Source organism: Amblyraja radiata, chromosome 7 (genome assembly GCF_010909765.2).
Source record: "Amblyraja radiata isolate CabotCenter1 chromosome 7, sAmbRad1.1.pri, whole genome shotgun sequence".
NCBI classification, from domain to species: Eukaryota; Metazoa; Chordata; class Chondrichthyes; order Rajiformes; family Rajidae; genus Amblyraja; species Amblyraja radiata.
In genome coordinates this window covers 12,834,533-12,841,931 of record NC_045962.1, presented here as the reverse complement: position 1 = coordinate 12,841,931, position 7,399 = coordinate 12,834,533, and the positions used below count along the sequence as shown (strand labels likewise).

The 7,399-nt window shown below is 43.2% G+C and overlaps 1 protein-coding gene across 1 annotated transcript in view; it reads left to right on the top strand.

Moving 5' to 3' along the window:
* Window positions 1–1,842: 1,842 nt before the first annotated feature.
* The window catches only part of slc39a10 (solute carrier family 39 member 10), a 60,694-nt gene continuing 55,137 nt past the window's right edge, over window positions 1,843–7,399 (top strand). The window contains exon 1 of the mRNA XM_033023736.1: window positions 1,843–1,973. The gene's annotated coding sequence lies outside the window, so the exon portion shown is untranslated. The remainder of the gene's footprint in view (window positions 1,974–7,399) is intronic.

Here is a 7,399-nt window from a genome sequence, read left to right as displayed (position 1 = left end):
CATCAAAGGAGTATTTGTTGACATCGGAAGTATTGGAGAAGTCAAACAGCTCAACTATTGCTCAGTTGTTTATATCTTCACTTGCTCTACTTTGGCCAGAAGGTATAAAACACGAGAATGTTCTTCTGTTTGTGACAAAGTTTTATTCCCCAAAATGTTGCATTTGACATGCATAGCTCAAGGACTTCATAGAATTGCCAAGCACATACGTAGCTTGCTTCCAAATGTCAATCGCCTAGTTTCCAATGTCAAGAAAATCTTCCTCAAAGCACCGTCACGTGTGCAGTTGTTCAAGGAAATGGCACCCGAAATTCCGCTACCTCCTCAGCCTGTTTCGACTTGGTGGGGTACATGGCTCTCTGCTGTACTCTACTATGCTGCAAATTTTGGAAAGATAAAATAAATCGTCAACTTTTTTGAAGAAGAATCTGCTGCAGTCAGGATCGTCAGTGAAATCATGCAAAAAAAAGTCCCTCTTCCAATTTTGCAAACTTCCCACAAGCTTTCACTTCCCTTGAGAAATGTGACGAAACATTAGTGAATAACTTGTAGGTTTCAACAAAGTAACTGACGATATTCGTAAAGTTCCTGGCGATATAGGTAAAGACATACAAGGAAAATGTGAGAGTGATTTTAGCTAACAGAGATCTTGAAGAAATAGAAAATATAGCTAAAATTCTAAAAGGTAGTTGTAATGCACAAGATATCAACATGAATATAGAATCTGTAGCTTGTTTCGGGTATGCACCAGTGACCTCAGCTGAGGTAGAACTACCTTTTTCACAACCGAAGCATATTCTGTCTGACAGAATAGTTTAACACCAGATAATCTGAAAATAATGCTAGTAATTATGTGCAACCAGGCAACTTTCGTCATTTAATGCAGTATACCTTTATATTACCATTTGCAACCATATTTTGGTGGTGGAAATGCCTTTTTTGTCAATAAATGCCTTTATCGTGCCTTTTTTGTAATTTTATTATGCCTTTTTGCCTGCCTATTTCAGAGTTTTTTAATGCCTAAACATCCTGGCTCTACAAATAAGCATTGATCAGGATGACACATTTTAAGTAAACAGCTGGTAGACATTTAGGAAGACATAAGGAGCCTGGTTGATATTTTACGTTGAAGTAGACACAAAATGCTGGAGCAACAACGGGACAGGCAGCATTTCTGGAGAGAAGGAATGGTGCCATCTCTTGAGATGCTGCCTGTCCCGCTGAGTTGCTCCAGCAGTTTGTGTCTATCTTCGGTTTAAACCAGCATCTGCAGTTCCTTCCTACTGATAGTTTACGCTAGTACCTCTGCAAGATAAGACTTGGTTCTCGCAAGTTACTCCAGCCTTTTGTGGTTGTGTGTGTGTGTGTCTTTCTGAGAAAAGTAAGATGGAGTCTGAAGAAGGGTCTCGACCCGAAACGCCACCGAACCTATTCCTTCCATCAGACAGAGATGCTACGCTGCCTGTTCCCACCCCGAGTTACTCCCGGCATTATTTATGTCTACCATTCAGTGTAGACCAGCATCTGGCAATTCCTTCCTACCCTAGTCCTTGTTCTCCGGGGGCCGCTGGCCTGTATGTCCCCGCTGAGTTTGCCCCGCGTGTGCATCTCCAGCATTTTTTGGTCGTATTAAAACAAAAAAAAATAAGATGGCGGCGGGAGGGCGGTTGGTCGCGGGCACGCGCGCGCGCGCATGGCCGCGGCTGTGCCGGAGCCGTGCGCGCGTCCCCGGCGTCCAACGGCCCACACGACACCCGCCGGAGACGTGCGCGTAACCCCGCGCGGCGGCCAGGCAGGCCGGCCGGCGCCGTGCGCGTGCCCGCGGCCAGGCGGGGCGGGGCGAGGGGAGGGGAGGTTAGGAGGAGGAGGCGCGGCGCGGCCCTGGCGGCTGGCGGCGGGCGGACGGGCGGGCCCGCCTCATGCTCCTTGTGTTGGTACCGAGCGGAGAAGGATGCACACGGCACTCGAGTGAGGTATTTAAACACCCCATTTAGTTTTTTGCTTCTCACAACCGAGATTGTTGGGCTCTGGATGGCTGCCTCTCGCCTCCTGCTCTAGTCTTTACCCCCCTCACGCCGGGTCCATCTCTAACGCTTTTTGATTTAAAAGGAACCATGCAGGCGCGTGTTCAAAGGAGGGAGGGGGGGAAGAGAGAGATAGATAGATAAAGGTTGTGTGTGTGTGAACCGGGGCTTGTAGAGCGCTTCAATCAATGGCTCCAGCCTCAAGGATAATCCGCCGTTGTCTCTATTTTAATTCCCCCTCCAAAATAATATTTTTTTGATTTATCTGCCGATTGTTGCGGCTCAAGACGCGGGTCCAAGGGTGATTATTGTGCCCACTTTGACAGGGAGGGCTCTAGGGAAAGGGTGGTGGGGGGATCCTTGATCTGTTGCCGGCTCATTTCCCCCCCCCCCCCCCCCCCCCCCCGCTTGGGTTTAAGGATTGCGGCTATTGCTTGTTCTCACCCTACAACCTTCAGACTGCATGGTTCAGAGCAAAGACCCTATAGGATCTTTGGTTCAGAGCGATGGGCATGCGGGCCATTCGGTTTTTCTCTTTATTTTTGCCGCAGTTTTTTTTAACCCACAGTTTGGCGCATTTTTAACGCCAGCCCCGACCGCGGCTGTTTCCTTTTATTTTCGCCCATGAGGCTTTTCCAGGTTTACCCTCACGTGGGAAATGAAACTATGTTGCAGTTAAACCACAATTTGTGGGAAATGACGCGAAAAACCGGTATTATCATCGTTAAAATGTCGCCTTGAAGAACAAGGAAATCTTTGGTTGATGGCTTCACGAGGTGTAATTTATTCTTTCCGAATTGCTGACAAACGCGAATTGTTGCATCATTCTTCAACAGAATTAAATTATAGTCCTTATAACGATGGTTTGTTGGTGAGCGTTTTCGCACAGAGGGCATACCACGCATTGTGTAGCAGTTGCATGTTGAATCTCAAATTGCTGCTGTTCTCAACTGCGGCTTGGATTTTGATCTTCCATAATGCTTTCTCTGTTGCAGACTGAATAACGTTCCCATGTGGGTACCTTCACTTAAGTGCCCTTCAAGGGTTGGTCCAATTTTACTATGTTATAAAACTTTCTCAAAAACTAAATCTGTCTCATTAGTTATCTATTAAAAAATATCAGAAATTAAAAAGTGAAAATAATATTGTGTCAAGGTTTTAATTTGTATTTGATGATGCTGCGTGATGTAGTTGAATTTGCAGTTTTGAAATTGATACTCCAAACATCAATTATCTTGCTCTATGGCAGTTGTTAATTTCAGTGCATGCATTTAAATGGTTATCTGAAGGGGCTAAAGTATAACCCATCTAAAAAGTATGGGTAAGATAAATCGCAGCCGTGGTCCTTTTGATTAGACAGCGGTAGTGTTGGAATATAATGGCTGTTTGAATTTGTATTCTGGGCACTACTGAGTATATAACCGATGGTCTCATCTGGTTTGTACTAACCTGTCTAAATCCCACAATTTCCATACACTTTTGGAAATTCAATGAATGAACCAAGAAAACTTAAATCATTTAGTATATTTTATTTGTGGCTGCATTGCAAGAATATTTGCATTTGAATTCCGATCTGGCAGACGTGCAAGAAGTTAGAGATGTAACACCATCTGCAGATTGGATTTTGTAATGTCCATTTTACCTGTGAATGAATGTTTTCAGCCTGTCAAGTTCAGTTCAAGGTACTAATACAACAAGTGGTCCATGACCCAGTTGCTAAAATGTACATCTATACATAGTCTGCATAAAAATGGAAAATTTGACATGTAGCTGTTCCACACAAGCTGCTTTTCCATTTTAAACTTCCTACCTTGATAAATCCACTATCCTCACTACTTCTAATCCTACCAGTTTTCTAACTCCTTTCTCACTTGTGCTTATCCAGCTTTGTCTTAAATGTATCAATGCCATTTCATTTCAATTACTGCTAGTAACAAGTTGCACATTCTTGAGTTTGTTGGTACATAAGCTCTAGAATTGCCAATTGAATTTATTTGTAACTTTTGTCTTTCTCCTAATTTCAGATGCCCTCCAAGTGAAAACATTTTCTGTCTACGCTTTCAAACATTAGTATCCACGGTGACAGTATTAGGAATTACAGATTTTTAGTTTATGTGGTGGTTCTTTTTGCAGTTGTGCTTATCCATTTAATCTGATTTGTTACAATTTATAAAATCTGATGGCCAGCAAGGCCGTTTGCCTCATACAGTACAGGCAAAATTATTAAAGTAAATGCATTCCTATATTCAAAATCAGTTCCAAATTGTTTTTCAAGCCTTTATTGTATTTATAACTCTTTGTTCAGTTTTGGATCAAGTGTTGAAGCAAAAAATTAAAAAAGAACTATTTGTTTTTGGAATTCTGCACATAATTTGCTCTGGTGGGGAAAATCTGATTTTTACCCTATTGTGCAGTTTCCAATTTTAGTGTGGTCAAATTATTGGCACAAACCAGGAGCAACTCAGCGGGTCAGACAGCTTCTCTGGAGAAAATAATTATGTGACCTTTCGGGTCAAGACCCTTCTCGACCTGAAACGTCACCTATTCCTTTTCTCCAGAGATGCTTCCTGACCCACTGAGTTACTCCAGCTTTTTGTATCGGTTTAAACTTTGGTTTAAACCAGCATCTGCAGTTCCTTCCTATGCAGTGGGCCAAATTATTTATGGCACCTTCATTGCATTTATTGTGCTTTCACATATCCTATCATGGAAAGGATTTACGTTGGTGTCATTTTAAACCACTTCTCCATCAGATTAAAACAATATATTCGAGTACAAAATGTGGTTGCCATAGCACCAGCATGCGCATTTGCATGTATTAATAATAATAATAAACTTCATTGAGATTTTATATTGAGTGTATGGAGAACTAAATTGTAAGTGATGGGTGGGAGGGGAGACCAATTTGTATAAAGTTACCTGGTTTAAACAATGCACATTTAACTAGTGGTCTTGCACCCAAAGATTAAATGAGTGCTGTCTTGAAGTGATGAGACAATTTCAATTCCTGATATGATGCAGTCCCTATTTTGAATTTGTTCATTGTGTCTTTCTATCATTAATTTCTATGTCCACACTTGTAATTAAAATTCTTGTGTAAACCTGTCATTCTATAATTACACTCCCACCTCTTGACAGCATTCTTGTTGAAGATGATGTGTAATATATAAACAGATGGTAATGCGGTTGAAGCAGGAGAGATAAGCGATGAAACTGCTGCTGATTCATAATTAATTTTTTACGAAGATAGAGTGCAGCCGGGAGACACTTACAATGGCATTCTTTCTCAATCTTTTTATAGTGAATAGTTGGTTATTGATTGCCGTATTGCATATATTGTTGCAGGTTGATCAGATAGCACGTTTAGGTAAGTCATAAGCAAAAAATGCATTCAGAACTGAGAACTAATGACATTGCTACACTGGAAGTCCATAAAAGACCCTGGTTAATCACCATTGTGCTGATAAGTCCAACTTCATACTTGGGTTGAGGATTGGGTTTTACATTGCTACTTGGTAACCTTGCATTCTTTGTCCATCTAGTACAGATAAAACCAGATTTGGCACACGTTTTTCCAGAACGTCAACAATCCACTTTATTTTTCTCACAACGAGCTGCTAGTTTTTTTAATTGGTGTTCATGAATACATAATAGTCACATAAATAGCCCCTCAAGTATGTTTGCAGTGTTAGATTTCAAGTATTTTGTTCTTGCATTACCCCATACAATTAATTAGTTGAAATATTAAAAGGTTCAACGGATTTATTTTCTGTTCGTGACCTGTCTTTGACTGGCTGCAAAATAAAGACATTCGAGTATGTTTTGGTCTGCTTTGCTGCAAGTGTCTTACACTAAGTTGTTTTCACTTTAATAAGTTTCAATGTAACAGATGCTCAATTGCAGAGATTTGAGGTGTGGTTCTGCATCTCTGAGTTGGCCTACACTTAATGTAAAACGTAGAAATAAGTTGAGCTAAGTCAAATAAGTTGACTACTAAGTCAAATAGTAGGCAAAAGGGTCCTTGTTTTTTAGAGCTAATTGATTTTGCACTGCAATGTTTTCAAGGAAATACAGCCATCTCCTCCATTCACAAAAATACAGTGCTGGAGGAACTCAGCAAGCTGGGCAGTAGTTATGGTGGGAAATGAGCTGATGTTTTGGGTTGAGCTCATTCTTCAGACGGATCGAGTAGAGGAGAGAAAAATGGTTGAGGAGTGGGGATGGTGTAAGAGGTGACGTGATGGGTGGATTGAGGTGAAATGTGGTGATTGGCTGAGGCAGATATTTAAAAAGGCTAGAGTTGCAATGGAGAAAAGATTGCAGGTTTGAAATCTGAAAAGTAAGTAAGATGAAGAATGAAATTTAAAGCCAGAGGGCGGAATGGTGGGTGGAAGGGAACGGAGTAGAGGAAAAGTGGGTGGGAAGATGAAGGAGCTGTGGGAGAAGGGGGGGGGGGATGGGTAAATAAGAAGGGGATGGTGCGGATGCGAAAGGGGCGGGGGAATCGCCCTGAAACTGGAGAGTTCAATGGTGGGGACAGGAGGATGTGACTGATGGTTGGAAATGGTGGATGGTGTGGTTGTGGAGGCTGGTGGCATGAAAGATGAGGACCAATGGAATTTTATCCCCGTTCTGTCTGTGGAGGGTTGGCTTGAGAGCAGAACTGAAGGAGACACAGATGAAGGCTCCATCCACAACTACCAGGGGAACCACATTTTACTGAAGAAAGGGGACATCTCGGATGTCAGAGTGGAAAGCCAGATTAGATCTCTGTTTAAGGAAGAACTGGAGAGCTCCAAGGCAATTTCTATGGCAAATGGAAGTGTAGAGGGCCTATGGTTGCCAACTGCCCGTATTAGCCGGGACATCCCGTATATTGGGCTAAATTGGTTTGTCCCATACTACTACTACTCGGGTTGAGGGAACTGTCAGAGTGCCACATCCGGCCCCGCCTCGCCCGTCCCGAAATGGTGCATCCCATGGAGTGCAGCATCAGCCCCTCACCCGTGGCCGCGTAGGTCGGCAGTCCGGCCAGCTGTCCGTCCTTCGCTTACCACTGACACCACCACCCCTCATGGCCAATCATCGGTTCATGAGTTGGATGGGTGCCAGACTTGGTGTGCGACATCGGGCGCAAAGTCCGGAGCCCGGGCCACATCTCCTCGGCTGGCCCACCAGCTAGGCTTTGTGTGCAGTCCCGCAGCCAGGCCAACTCATCATTCACCCAGCCAATTTGGTCAACAAATTGCCGTCGGGAATTTGTCCCTTATTTTGACCATTTGTCCCTTATTTGGGAGTGAGAAAGTTGGCAACCCTATGAGGGACTAAATGTCCAGGGTAAAGATAAGGCGGTGGGGGTCGAGGAATTTGAAGGG